This window comes from Ranitomeya variabilis, chromosome 1 (assembly GCF_051348905.1).
Source record: "Ranitomeya variabilis isolate aRanVar5 chromosome 1, aRanVar5.hap1, whole genome shotgun sequence".
In the NCBI taxonomy this organism is placed as follows: domain Eukaryota; kingdom Metazoa; phylum Chordata; class Amphibia; order Anura; family Dendrobatidae; genus Ranitomeya; species Ranitomeya variabilis.
In genome coordinates this window covers 135,401,776-135,417,582 of record NC_135232.1, presented here as the reverse complement: position 1 = coordinate 135,417,582, position 15,807 = coordinate 135,401,776, and positions in this window count along the sequence as shown.

The following is a 15,807-nucleotide window of genomic DNA, read 5'->3' as shown; positions in this document are numbered from 1 at the left end:
CATAGGTGGTTTTCCTTTATTGGATGTTTTCCTTTATTGGATGCTGCCCTTCCCGAGGTTGTTCCTTCCCGGGGAAAGGTCTGGCTATTCACTGCTTGCGTTGAGAAACACGTGATGGTGTCTCCGCAGCTATCCTACATGCATTTGCATATTTCCCATAAGGGATGGGGCAGTGTTCTGGATCACTGCGTTGAGAAACACGTGATGGTGTCTCCGCGGTGTTGGATGTTTTGGTCTCCCCGAGGCCAATGATCTGTTCCTTCACAGCCTTTTACTAGGCACTGCTCCTAATAGCCAGATTCCTACTCCACACTGATGAGGGGCAAACACCCCGAAACAGCTGTCTGTGGATGGATACCATGCTTTGCATAGGTGGTTTTCCTTTATTGGATGTTTTCCTTTATTGGATGCTGCCCTTCCCGTGGTTGTTCCTTCCCGGGGAAAGGTCTGGCTATTCACTGCTTGCGTTGAGAAACACGTGATGGTGTCTCCGCAGCTATCCTACATGCATTTGCATATTTCCCATAAGGGATGGGGGCAGTGTTCTGGATCACTGCGTTGAGAAACACGTGATGGTGTCTCCGCGGTGTTGGATGTTTTGGTCTCCCCGAGGCCAATCATCTGTTCCTTCATGGCCCATGTGCTTAACCTCATTGTTCAACGGTTTCTCAAAAGCTACCCGGAGCTGCCGTCTCTGTTTATGAAAGTACGCAGCCTGTGCGCCCATTTAGGAAAGTCAGCTACAGCTACAGCCGCCCTTGCTATGCTTCGGCAGTGTTTGCAGCTTCCAGCTCATCAACTGTTATGTGATGTCCTCCCCATGCATTGGAACTCTACACTGCATATGTTGGAAAGGATTAGTGAGCAGAAGAGGGCGGTTGTTGACTACCAGCATCAACAAGGCAATTGGTAATCAGTTCAGACTCCACACATAAGACTTCAGGAGTGGACATGGATGTCAGACACATGTACTATCCTTCAAAACTTTGAGGACTGCATGAAGATGGTGAGTGGCAATGACGCCATAATTAGCGTCACCATCCTGCTTCTCTGTATTCTGAAAACCTCTCTGCTCACAATGAAAGAGGATGCATTGCAGGCAGAGCACGATGAGATGGGGCAAGGAACCATACTGGGTGATTACACACAGCCCAGCCTCATGTCATCCCAATGTGGATTGGTTGACAATGAGGAGGAGGAAGAACAGGAGCTACTTTCATGCACTATAGATGGTACTACAAGCACAACTGTCATATCGTCTGTTCAGCGTGGATGGCCTGAGGACAGGGAGGAGGAGGAGGAAAAGAGCATGTTCAGTTATCCTGTTGGTGTGGACACAGAAGTCTTGCCTGTTAGCAGTCTGGGACGCATGGCTGACTTTATGTTGTGCTGCCTTTCCCGTGACTCTCGTATTGTCAAAATTTTGAGTGACAGTCATTACTGGTTGGTGAGACTTCTGGACCCACGCTACAAGGAGAACTTTCAATTTCTTCTTCCAGAAGGCCATTGTTGCGTAATTATTTAAAAAATTCCCATCTGAAAACGCTGGCGGCAGTGGTCACAGTTTGTTGGACAATCAAGGAGTACAGGCGACAGAGACACATCTCCAATCCAGCAGAGGCAGTGGAACACTGGCAAAGTTCTGGGACAGTTTTCACAGACCCTCCTATGGCCCTGAGGCACGGGGTAATCTCACAAGGAGTGCAAAGTTTTGGAAGATGCTGAGTACCTTGGTGACCGTACCAACTTCCTTTGCGATTCCTCTGCGCCTTTTAATTATTGGGTATCCAAGCTGGACACATGAACTGGCTCTCTATGCCTTGGAGATCCTGACCTGCCCTGCTGCTAGTGTTCTGTCAGAGCGGGTTTTTAGAGCCTCTGGTGGAATTATAACCGATAAGCGCATCAGCTTGCCAACTGAAAATCCTGACACCCTGAATCTTATAAAAATGAACAAGGGCTGGATTGTGCTAGACTTCTCTACACCACCGAATGATAACAGCGAAACACAACCTCAAATCAGTGTCATTTTTTGGGAGATCTATTCCCATGCACCTCTTCACACCCACACATGAGTATACACTTCCTGATTTTACCTATTTGCTGTTATCCTCCTCCTTCTCCTCATCCTCATCAGCCACCACCACTAGATCACCATGGTGACCATGGTCCATGATGCAACAGTCACGTTATTGGGTTTAAGGGTGTTTTGATGCCCGTAAAAAAAATGTTTACACATTATATGTTGCTGTGTACCCCCAGGAGGAAATGTTTGTCAGCCCTTACACTTAGTGTATGGGCATTACAAGTATAGGAGACCCGCTCCTTTAAATTGGGAATATAAATTTTAGGAGGCCATCCTCCTTGTCTCTTCAGACACTACCACTAGATCACCAGGGTGAGTATGTTCCATGATGCAACAGCCAAGTTATTTTTTTCAAGGGTGTTTGTGATGCCCGTGTGTTGTGTATCCGCTTTTTGGGCTCCCCTGGTGGTTGCTGGTGGTACTGGTGACTTGTTTGCACTTTGCTGCTTCTGTTCACCTGCTTCCATCAGTGTTTGGGAGTTTCCTATTTAGCCTTGCTCTCCAGTCATTTCCTTGCCGGTCATCATTGTAACCAGAGTATTTCGGTTGCATGTTCCTGCTACTAGTCTGCTGATCAGCTAAGTGGACTTATTGTCCTTATCGTTTTTGTATTTTTGTCCAGTGTACAGTTTTGTCATTTTCTGTAGCTGGAAGCTTTTGTGGTCTGATATTGCCACTCCTGTGTGATGAGTTGACACAGGAGTCTTAAAGTAATTTCAGGATGGTTTTTTGAAAGGGTTTTCAGTTGACCGTGAAGTCCTCTTTTGTATCCTTCTGCTATCTAGTAAGTGGACCTCTCTTTGCTAAATCTACTTTCATACTGTGTATGTCTTTTCCCCTGAAATCACCGTTAATATATGTGGGGGCTGCTATCATCTTTGGGGAATTTCACTAGAGGTAAGCCAGGTCTGTTTCTTCCTCTGCCAGGCGTAGTTAGTCCTCCGGCTGGCGCGTGGCATTTAGGAAGCCGTAGGTATGCTCCCTGGCTACTATTAGTTGTGTGGTAGATTTAGCTCACGGTCAACTCGAGTTTCCATCACCCGAGAGCTCGTTCGTTATTTATATGTTTCTTACGTTCCCTTGCCATTGGGAACCATGACAGTATGACCGGCCCATGTTAAACTTATTGGCAGATGAAAGGAGAGAAAAAAGAAGTCTGTAAATTTTTTTTTTTTCCCTATGCTTGCTCCATAGTTGGATCAGTTGTATTTCAGCTCTAATTACAGCCTTTGCCTTTCTCTCCTTATAATCCTTGAATGGCTCTGAGCTCACCTGTTTAAAGATGGATCCCCAGAGTTTGGCTGCAGGTTTAAATAATCTTGCTACGAAGGTTCAAAATTTACAAGATTTTGTTATGCATACTCCTATTTCTGAACCTAAAATCCCTACACCAGAGGTGTTTTCCGGAGATAGATCTCGGTTTCTGAATTTCAAATATAATTGTAAATTATTCCGTTCTCTCAGACCTCACTCCTCAGGAGATCCTGTTCAGCAGGTTAAGATTGTAATTTCTTTGCTGCGAGGTGACCCTCAAAATTGGGCATTTTCATTGGCACCAGGGGATCCTGCGTTGCTCAATGTGGATGCGTTTTTCCTGGCTTTAGAGTTGCTTTATGAGGAACCTAATTTAGAGATTCAAGCTGAAAAAGCTTTGATAGCCCTATCTCAAGGGCAAGATGAAGCTGAGATATACTGCCAAAAATTTCGTAAATGGTCTGTGCTTACTCAGTGGAATGAGTGCGCCTTAGCGGCAAATTTCAGAGAGGGCCTTTCTGATGCCGTTAAAGATGTTATGGTCGGGTTCCCTGCGCCTACGGGTCTGAATGAGTCCATGACAATGGCAATTCAGATTGATCGGCGTTTGCGGGAGCGCAAACCCGTGCACCATTTGGCGGTATCTTCTGAAGAGACGCCAGAGAAAATGCAATGTGACAGAATTATGTCCAGAAGCGAGCGGCAGAATTATAGGCGTAAAAATGGGTTATGCTTCTATTGTGGTGATTCTGCTCATGTTATATCGGCATGCTCTAAACGTACTAGGAAGGTTGACAAGTCTATTTCAATTGGCACTTTACAGTCCAAATTTATTTTGTCTGTAACCTTGATTTGTTCATTATCAGTTATTACCGTGGATGCCTATGTGGACTCTGGCGCCGCTCTGAGTCTTATGGACTGGTCCTTTGCCAGGCGCTGTGGGTTTGATTTAGAGCCTCTAGAAGTCCCTATACCTCTGAAGGGTATTGATTCTACACCTTTGGCTTGTAATAAACCACAGTTCTGGACGCAAGTGACTATGCGTATGACTCCAGACCATCAGGAGGTGATTCGCTTCCTTGTGTTGTACAATTTACATGATGTTTTGGTGCTTGGATTACCATGGTTACAGTCTCATATCCCAGTCCTTGACTGGAAAGCTATGTCTGTGTTAAGCTGGGGATGTCGGGGGGCTCATGGGGACACTCCTTTGGTGTCCATTTCGTCATCTATTCCATCTGAGATTCCGGCATTTTTGTCTGATTATCGTGATATTTTTGAAGAGCCTAAAATTGGTTCACTCCCTCCTCACAGGGATTGTGATTGCGCCATAGATCTGATTCCTGGCAGTAAATTTCCAAAGGGTCGTTTGTTTAACCTATCTGTACCTGAACATGCTGCTATGCGCGAGTATATTAAGGAGTCCCTGGAAAAGGGACATATTCGTCCTTCTTCATCACCTTTAGGAGCCGGTTTTTTCTTTGTCTCTAAAAAGGATGGCTCTCTGAGGCCTTGTATTTGCGGCGCGCCCCCACACCGCCGCAGGGCCGAGGGGTACCCGGAGCCGGGCCTCTAGGTCTCAGTCCTGGGGTTGTCACGGTGGCTAGACCCGGTCCGTGGCCCTGTCCGTCAGTGGGGGACGTCCGGTGCAATAAGTGGTGCTAATGGTGGTGTAGCGGTGCAGTTGTGGGGTGCAGGTCGCAGTAAATAACAAGGACACCAAGTTGCAGTCTCTTTACCTCTTTACTGGAGATCTCTGAGTCCTCAGTCCAGAACACGGTTCACCAGGCTACGCAAGTCCAGCCGGTCCAATGGCACCTCCAGAGTCCTCCTCTCAGGTGGAAATCTGTGCCTTCCTTCTAGCGCTATGTGTTGTAGTCCTTCCCTGCTGTGCTCACGGAAAGTGACCCCACAACAGTTGTGTCTGTTTCTTAAGTTCCCTCACAACTCGATTTGATGTTCCTCTGTAATCCACCCCTCCCTGTATTCAGGTTGGAATGGCACCCGTTTGTCAGGTAGGCCTGGAGTTCTTCCGGGACCCTAGAGACGCCCCTCTCCCGCAATTGCCCCCCAAGACTTCATAGGTGATATGTGGTAGACAGCCCGCCTGAGACCGACTGTCCTGCCGCTATTTGGAGTATGGCTTGAAGCTGTATTCTAATCCACTCCCTCGGCGTTCCGGCCACCGGTATTGCGCCTCAGCAGGGTGCTGCCTCTTTCAACAAAACCCCTGCTGGTATTCGCCTTCTGCTTGATCTCGTTTCTCACTCAGCACAATCTGCCTCGCTTCTAGTCCTTTCTTGGGCACCGCCGCTAAGCTGAGCAGGCACGGTCCCGTTACGTTCTCTCAATGCCAAGCCTCTGCCAGGGTCCCACCCCTGGCAGAGACCCTACAGTCTCTCCCTTCACAACACCCTCTGCCACAAGGTGTTGCTCCGTTCAATCCCGTCAGCGTTCTCTCTAACTTCCTGCCTGACCCCCAGTTTATCCACTATGGTGGGGAGTGGCCTAATGAATAGCACCCTTAGCTCCCCCCGGAGGCCCTGCTGTGAAACATATTGGTGTCTGTGATACCTGATTGGAGGAACTCCTTCAGTGCCATCGAACGTACCATGGCTCCCCTTAGTGGCTGAGCCACAGTACTGCAACGACCAGGACTCTGGGGCGCTGCACTCCCCCCTGGTTAAACACAGTACTCCGGGACTGGGAAGAAAAACAACAATACAGATTAGTAAACAGACATACAATTTTGTTGAGTGCAAAACAATAAGTATACTTGAACAGGCTTCCCTTTATGGGAGGTGAGGACACTTTTAACGTTACAAACATAGTCAACATTATAAATTACAGGCTATACCTAACTCCTGTTACCCAACCGGGTATTCTACTTAGTGCAAATTCTGGAACAATAAATTAACATTGCCTTTAAGAAACATACACTCTTAGTTTACCAAAGGCCTTCCTATAATCACATTACAGGGTAGGGTAACTTCACATTCTCCTACTTTGAACCTGCAGGACCGCCTGTCCCTATGGCACCAGACCTACTGCCTCTCCTTTCTTTTACAGGACCGCCCCGTTCAGCCAGGGCCTACTGCCTTTCGCTACTATACATAGTATAGACATAACATTCCTTTCGTTTAAAGAACTCTGAGCCAGCTCTACTCGGCTCCTTTAAGGACTCACTCTCTAACCCCTACGGGTTCGCTTTCTGTCCTTAGTAACAAAGTAACTTTCTATGGGGACGCAGGGTTTACCTTCTATCCTCACCTTCATCATTACTTCTTTACTTTCAACTATGCAGATCTCTACTTCTACCCCTGCGGGCTCTCTGCATCTCTTCCTTTCACAAAACATTATTTTCAGATCTCACAATTCAAACAATTTAAACACATATAACTTTTCGTGTAAAACAGTTACATTCTTTTCAAAGCATCATCATATTACTGTTCTAAAACAGTATCGCTTTCAAGTTCAATTCCACGCATCCCCTTTAAGAGGGAACCAAGCCTTTCTGAGGTAGCTCGTCTTCTCAGCCTACCAGTCCACGCAAAGGCTCCGGAATGGCATCTTCGCAAAGTGTCTTTTAACTAAAACCAGTAGGAAAGGTATCTTCGCAAAGTGTCTTTTAACTAAAACCAGTAGGAGGCACCCTTAAGAAGGTGCAACTATTTACAAGGAAGTTCGAATCATGCACAGTCCATGATTACTGCAGTTTGTGTAAAACTTCTGGAAAACAACAATAGTGACCCTGGGTCAACAAAGGGGTCACCTTTTAAAGTTTACCCTGGACGGGTTTAGCAACAAACAATCAGGAACAGTTAAAGGAAAACTATTTACATTTTTCAGGTTTCCGAGGTTTATTCTTCTTCAGGTGGCTTTGGATCCGGGACCCCGGCCACTGTAGCGTCAGTGTCCGCGGTTCGAACATGCAGATGAACTCGATTGGCCAACTCTGGGGCTGCCACTAGGCGTACCGTTGCGATGGTGACAAGTTCGGGTACTCCCGGGACCAGGTCTGGGGTAGCTAGTGCCGCGGCTCCAGACATACACCGCCGAACATTCCGTGCATACCACCCGAGTGGGTTCAAGTGGCGGCTGTAGGTCACTGGATCCCCCTTTTGTAAGGGTTCTCCGCTTCGGCCACAACAGGGAGCCCTCACGTTACAATGCGCAACGAAAACATCAGTATCCAGTCCCGGCTCGTGTATGAGGCCCCACCCCCTTTTTACATGGTAGGCCAACACAGTGCCCCGCCTTGTCACGTCCCGGTCATCCCATGCCGGAGGAGATTGTTGTATTCTCGATGGACCCATCGGCTCGGCCTCTTTCCGGCCTTTCCACTGTAGAATCAAGCACTGTCTATATTGTTCCCACGTAAGCACCGCAAGAGTGGACCCGTTCTCCCGGGATCCATCTGCTTTAAACCAGGGGGTGTCCCACCGAAGAACTACTCCATCTAAGCTCACATCCACGGGCTCCCCCACTCCAGTCGACAGCGGTGGCACCATCCTCCCCAGGTCATCGGGGGATAGCACCATTAGCCCTGCCGAGATAAGTCGCTCCCTACTGAGACGGAGGTGGGTCATGGAATCAGGCTCGTGAAGGGGAGCAGGGACGTCGGCCATACCTGCGCCTAATGTGGTTCCATCGGTGTCGCTCCGGTCCATTAACAAGGGTGCTGGAGTCGGCTGCAGCCCGGACTGCGGCTCCTCCAATAGGATTCTCGGATTCGGCTCCGCTTGCTGTAGTTCCTCCTCCTCTAACTCCGAAGTCAGGATTGGTGGACGTAGCCCCGCTGTCGGGTCCGCAGGCTTCCGGTCCATCGTTGGTGAAGGAGGACAAGCCGGAATTGCTTCCTCCTCGCTCAGGCACTCGCCGTTCATCATCGCTGCCCGATAGTCGGTGGCAGTGCATGCACCTAACTCCGCCATTTCTCCGAGGTCGGGCTTCTCCGTCCCCAGCCCCTCGCTGTTGCATATCAAGGGGTGTTTCTCTTCCATTTTGGGGCGGGTCATTTCTCTGCAACCAGAAGTGCAGGGGGCGGTAGCCATTTCTCGCGCCACACTGGGAGTCTCCGCCCATAACACGCCCTCCTTCCCCTTGGATGCAGCAATGGCGGCGCCTTTTGGCGGGAACTTTTGGCGGCTAATGGCGCAGCACAGTCTTACAATAAAGTACAGTCCAAGCACAGTAAATCACAGTCTCTAGGCACACATGACCTGATTCTTCAGGCTTAAGTAGATCCTGTTCGTGACGCCAAGTCTGCGGTGCGCCCCCACACCGCCGCAGGGCCGAGGGGTACCCGGAGCCGGGCCTCTAGGTCTCAGTCCTGGGGTTGTCACGGTGGCTAGACCCGGTCCGTGGCCCTGTCCGTCAGTGGGGGACATCCGGTGCAATAAGTGGTGCTAATGGTGGTGTAGCGGTGCAGTTGTGGGGTGCAGGTCGCAGTAAATAACAAGGACACCAAGTTGCAGTCTCTTTACCTCTTTACTGGAGATCTCTGAGTCCTCAGTCCAGAACACGGTTCACCAGGCTACGCAAGTCCAGCCGGTCCAATGGCACCTCCAGAGTCCTCCTCTCAGGTGGAAATCTGTGCCTTCCTTCTAGCGCTATGTGTTGTAGTCCTTCCCTGCTGTGCTCACGGAAAGTGACCCCACAACAGTTGTGTCTGTTTCTTAAGTTCCCTCACAACTCGATTTGATGTTCCTCTGTAATCCACCCCTCCCTGTATTCAGGTTGGAATGGCACCCGTTTGTCAGGTAGGCCTGGAGTTCTTCCGGGACCCTAGAGACGCCCCTCTCCCGCAATTGCCCCCCAAGACTTCATAGGTGATATGTGGTAGACAGCCCGCCTGAGACCGACTGTCCTGCCGCTATTTGGAGTATGGCTTGAAGCTGTATTCTAATCCACTCCCTCGGCGTTCCGGCCACCGGTATTGCGCCTCAGCAGGGTGCTGCCTCTTTCAACAAAACCCCTGCTGGTATTCGCCTTCTGCTTGATCTCGTTTCTCACTCAGCACAATCTGCCTCGCTTCTAGTCCTTTCTTGGGCACCGCCGCTAAGCTGAGCAGGCACGGTCCCGTTACGTTCTCTCAATGCCAAGCCTCTGCCAGGGTCCCACCCCTGGCAGAGACCCTACAGTCTCTCCCTTCACAACACCCTCTGCCACAAGGTGTTGCTCCGTTCAATCCCGTCAGCGTTCTCTCTAACTTCCTGCCTGACCCCCAGTTTATCCACTATGGTGGGGAGTGGCCTAATGAATAGCACCCTTAGCTCCCCCCGGAGGCCCTGCTGTGAAACATATTGGTGTCTGTGATACCTGATTGGAGGAACTCCTTCAGTGCCATCGAACGTACCATGGCTCCCCTTAGTGGCTGAGCCACAGTACTGCAACGACCAGGACTCTGGGGCGCTGCATATTGATTATCGACTCCTGAATAAAATTACAGTCAAATATCAGTATCCGTTGCCTTTGCTGACTGATTTGTTTGCTCGCATAAGGGGGGCTAAATGGTTCTCTAAGATTGATCTTCGTGGGGCGTATAATTTGGTGCGAATTAAGCAGGGGGATGAGTGGAAAACCGCATTTAATACGCCTGAGGGCCATTTTGAGTATTTGGTAATGCCTTTCGGCCTTTCTAATGCACCTTCGGTCTTTCAGTCCTTAATGCATGATATTTTCCGTGAATATTTGGATAAATTTATGATTGTGTACTTGGATGATATTTTGATTTTTTCTGATGACTGGGAGTCTCATGTTCAGCAGGTCAGGAGAGTTTTTCAGGTTTTGCGGGAGAGTTCTTTGTGTGTAAAGGGTTCAAAGTGTGTTTTTGGGGTTCAAAAAATTTCCTTTTTGGGGTACATTTTTTCCCCTTCTTCTATTGAGATGGACCCTGTCAAGGTTCGGGCTATTTACGACTGGACGCAGCCTACTTCTCCGAAGAGTCTTCAGAAATTCTTGGGCTTTGCTAATTTTTATCGTCGATTTTTAGCTGGTTTTTCTGGCGTTGCTAAACCTCTGACGGATTTGACTAAAAAGGGTGCTGATGTTGCCAATTGGTCCCCTGCTGCTGTGGAGGCCTTTCGGGAGCTTAAGCACCGCTTTTTGTCTGCCCCTGTGTTGCGCCAGCCTGATGTTTCTCTTCCCTTTCAGGTTGAGGTCGATGCTTCCGAGATCGGAGCGGGGGCGGTTTTGTCGCAGAAAAGTTCCGACTGCTCAGTGATGAGACCTTGTGCGTTCTTTTCGCGAAAATTTTCGGCCGCCGAGCGAAACTACGATGTGGGTAATCGGGAGCTTTTGGCCATGAAGTGGGCATTTGAGGAGTGGCGTCATTGGCTTGAGGGTGCCAGACATCAGGTGGTAGTTTTGACTGATCACAAGAATTTAATTTATTTGGAGTCTGCCAGGCGCCTGAATCCTAGACAGGCACGTTGGTCGTTGTTCTTTTCCCGGTTTGATTTTGTGGTCTCGTACTTACCGGGTTCTAGGAATGTGAAGGCAGATGCTCTTTCTAGGAGTTTTGAGCCTGACTCTCCTGTGAATTCTGAACCTGCTGGTGTCCTTAAGGATGGGGTGGTTTTGTCTGCTGTCTCTCCAGATCTGCGACGTGCTTTGCAAGAATTTCAGGCGGATAGACCTGATCGTTGTCCATCTGGTAGACTGTTTGTTCCTGACGATTGGACCACTAGAGTCATCTCGGAAGTTCATTCTTCTACTCTGGCAGGTCATCCGGGAATTTTTGGCACCAGAGATTTGGTGGCTAGATCCTTCTGGTGGCCTTCCCTGTCTCGAGATGTGTGTGTTTTTGTGCAGTCTTGCGATGTGTGTGCTCGGGCCAAGCCTTGTTGTTCTAGGGCTAGTGGGTTGTTGTTGCCCTTGCCTATTCCTAAGAGGCCTTGGACGCACATCTCTATGGACTTTATCTCGGATCTCCCTGTTTCTCAGAAGATGTCTGTCATCTGGGTGGTGTGTGACCGTTTTTCTAAAATGGTTCATTTGGTGCCATTGCCTAAGTTGCCTTCCTCATCTGAGTTGGTCCCTCTGTTTTTTCAAAATGTGGTTCGCTTGCATGGTATTCCGGAAAACATCGTTTCTGACAGGGGTACCCAGTTCGTGTCTAGATTTTGGCGGGCAGTCTGTGCCAGGTTGGGCATTGATTTGTCCTTTTCGTCTGCATTCCATCCTCAGACCAATGGCCAGACGGAGCGAACTAATCAAACTTTGGAGACTTATTTGAGGTGTTTTGTGTCTGCGGATCAGGATGATTGGGTTGCCTTTCTGCCGTTGGCGGAGTTTGCTCTTAATAATCAGGCTAGTTCTGCCACTTTGGTTTCTCCTTTCTTTTGCAATTCAGGGTTTCATCCGCGTTTTTCATCTGGTCAGGTTGAATCTTCGGATTGTCCTGGAGTGGATGCGGTAGTGGATCGGTTGCATCGGATTTGGGGACAAGTGGTGGATAATTTGGAATTGTCCCAGGAGAGGACTCAGCAGTTTGCTAACCGTCGTCGTCGTGTTGGTCCCCACCTTCGCGTTGGGGACTTGGTGTAGTTGTCTTCCCGTTTTGTCCCTATGAGGGTTTCTTCTCCCAAATTTAAGCCTCGGTTCATCGGTCCTTATAGGATTTTGGAGATTCTTAACCCTGTTTCCTTTCGTTTGGACCTCCCGGCATCTTTCGCTATCCATAATGTGTTCCATCGGTCGTTGTTGCGGAGATATGAGGTACCGGTGGTTCCTTCTACTGAACCTCCTGCTCCTGTGCTGGTGGAGGGTGAATTGGAGTACGTCGTAGAGAAGATCTTGGACTCCCATATTTCCAGACGGAGACTTCAATATCTGGTTAAATGGAAAGGCTATGGTCAGGAAGATAATTCTTGGGTAACTGCCTCTGATGTTCATGCCTCGGATTTGGTTCGTGCCTTTCATAGGGCTCATCCAGATCGCCCTGGCGGTTCTTGTGAGGGTTCGGTGCCCCCTCCTTAAGGGGAGGGTACTGTTGTGTATCCGCTTTTTGGGCTCCCCTGGTGGTTGCTGGTGGTACTGGTGACTTGTTTGCACTTTGCTGCTTCTGTTCACCTGCTTCCATCAGTGTTTGGGAGTTTCCTATTTAGCCTTGCTCTCCAGTCATTTCCTTGCCGGTCATCATTGTAACCAGAGTCTTTCGGTTGCATGTTCCTGCTACTAGTCTGCTGATCAGCTAAGTGGACTTATTGTCCTTATCGTTTTTGTATTTTTGTCCAGTGTACAGTTTTGTCATTTTCTGTTGCTGGAAGCTCTTGTGGTCTGATATTGCCACTCCTGTGTGATGAGTTGACACAGGAGTCTTAAAGTAATTTCAGGATGGTTTTTTGAAAGGGTTTTCAGTTGACCGTGAAGTCCTCTTTTGTATCCTTCTGCTATCTAGTAAGTGGACCTCTCTTTGCTAAATCTACTTTCATACTGTGTATGTCTTTTCCCCTGAAATCACCGTTAATATATGTGGGGGCTGCTATCATCTTTGGGGAATTTCACTAGAGGTAAGCCAGGTCTGTTTCTTCCTCTGCCAGGCGTAGTTAGTCCTCCGGCTGGCGCGTGGCATTTAGGAAGCCGTAGGTATGCTCCCTGGCTACTATTAGTTGTGTGGTAGATTTAGCTCACGGTCAACTCGAGTTTCCATCACCCGAGAGCTCGTTCGTTATTTATATGTTTCTTACGTTCCCTTGCCATTGGGAACCATGACACCCGTGCAAAAAATGTTTACACAGTATATTGAGGTGTATCCCCCAAGGGAAAATGTTTGTCAGCCCATACACTTAACACTAGAACTACAGCAGGTTTCATAATACTTATAACTACCATTAGGGGTCATTTTGACCCCTATTCAAAATTACTGACTCTGGAGTAAAAATAACTTTTTTGTTGCCAACAAATTAAAGAACATTTATTTTAACTTAGTAGGAACAGTGTTAAGATCAAGTACAGCACGCATTTTCCTTTTACATGGTCATAGCATGAAGCTGAAGAATGAACTCCCATCTGCTAATTTTACTCACAGTTGCTGTTTTATAGAGTATAGTTGCGTTTATAGCTGCTAAATCAAGTACATTACAAAACACCTGAACAGGCCATCGGCGGCTTCCAGATTTTGTGGTATACTTTCGAGCCATCTACTGTGTCCACTCCAACCTTTGTTTTATTGTAAAATTGTACCGTTTCCGTTTTTTTTTCTTGTCGTTTCCAACTGCTACATCTGGGTGAAGACTACTGAGCAAAATGACATTCTTATTTGGCTTACTTTGGTAAACTGTAAGAGTGATGTCACCATTCTTCATCAGAGTAGTCTCATATGTATTTGTTATTAGGAGACTTGCCTACTACTACTTTTATGTATGGGGTCAAATTGACCCCTTCAGAACTTATAGGTATGAATTGTAAAATCCGGGCCCCTGAAAAAGTTTCAATTCATTTTTGTGTCCTAAAATATACACTACCATGAATAAATAAAAGTCACAAAAACTCAGAACTCATTTGTTAAATTTTTAGAAATTATAGGAAAAAGAAATAGCAAAAGGGTCAAAATGACCCCTCCGGTAGTTCTAGTGTTGAACTGGGAAAACATTTTTAGGAGGCCATCCTCCATGTCTCTTCCGACACGACCTCTAGGTCACCAGGGTGAACCTGTTCCGTGATGCATCAGCCAAGTTATTTTTTTTCAAGGGTGTTTATGATGCCCGTAAAAAAAAATGTTTACACAGTATGTTGGTGTGTACCCCCCCGGAGGTAAAGGTTTGTCAGCCCATACACTTACTGCATGGGCATTACAAGTATAGAATAATAATAATAAGAAGAAGAAGAAGAAGAAGAATTTTTATTTATATAGGGTGGGTGGCATCATGGGGTGGGTGGCATCGTGGTCCCTCAGGTAACTATATCTACTATTATTATTTGGGTCATGCTCTTTTGCTATTTATAGGCTATGCTTTGGCAACCTTGTGATGTAACTTTATGGTGTTTCTGCATCTCTTACACTTGGTATATACTTATATTCCTACGAAACTTTTGCACAATGCATTGGCACTTTTTTTGAGCTGACTATCTATTTATTATATATTAAATTTTGATTGCCTGTTGGGTACTGCCTTGCCACCTTATTTTGGTGAGTTCCTTGTCACCTTCCTGTGATCTCTTTTTATTATCTGTTATGTACTTTGTGAGTTAATAAAATTGTTACTTTTTTTTATGAATTTAGTTCTTCTGGTGCTTTTTGCTCTTCATTGATTGTTCTATATGTGTGCACTGAACCTCTGTTCTTACATCCTGGCACTTTATTATTTGGTGTGATAGTGCCTTTGTGGTTTGGTTTATATGATTCGGGGCTAGGTATCAGCCTGATCATCTGGGGAAGTGCATTGCAGAGAGCTGGCGCAGCACGAGATAAGTCTTGGAGATGGAGGTGCGAGGTTCGGATTACGGGGGATGTTAGTCTTAGACCATTTGTAGAATGGAGGGCATGTTTATGGCGATAGACAGAGTTGAGAGAGGAGATATAAGGCAGTACAGAACTGTGGAGAGCTTTGTGGGTGAGAGAGATGAGTTTAAACTGGACCCTGTAGCGAATGGGTAGCCAGTGTAATGACTGGCACAAGATGGAGGCATCGGTGAAGCGGCTGGACAGAAATATGACCCTGGCTGCTGCATTCAAGATGGATTGGAGAGGAGAAAGTTTGGTAAGAGGGAGACCGATCAGAAGAGAGTTGCAGTAGTCCAGACGGGAAAGAATAAGAGCGACAGTAAGAGTCTTAGCAGTTTCAAAGGTGAGAAAAGGTCGGATTCTGGTGATGTTTTTAAGATGCAGGTGACAAAAGCGAGTGAGTGATCGGATATAGGGAGTAAAAGAAAGTTCGGTGTTCAAATGTGACCCCAACACAGCATGCATACTGCTTGGGAGTTATGGTTGAACCCTCCAGGGTAATTTCGATGTTGGGTAGAGTGAGGTTAGTAGAAGGGAGAAACACAAGAAGTTCTGTTTTGGAGAGATTTAGTTTCAGATAGAGGGAGGACATGATGTTAGAGACAGCAGACCGACAATCCTTGGTATTTTGAATTAGGGTAGGGATGATGTTAGGGGAAGAAGTGTATAATTTTGCATCATCAGCATAGAGATGGTACTGGAACCCAAATCTGCTGATTGTTTGTCCAATAGGGGCAGTGTATAGAGAGAAGAGGAGGGGGCCTAGGACTGAGCCCTGCGGAACCCCGAAAGTAAGGGGACGAGGAGAGGAAGAGGAGCCGGAAAAAGATTCAGTGAAGGAATGGTCAGAGAGGTATGAGGAGAACCAGGAGAGGGCTGTGTCCTTGAGGCCTATAGAGCAGAGCATAGATAGGAGGAGCTGATGATCCACAGTGTCGAATGCTGCGGAGAGCTCCAGGAGAATCAGCAGGCAACAATGACCTTTGGATTTAGCTGTTATTAGATCATTAGAGACTTT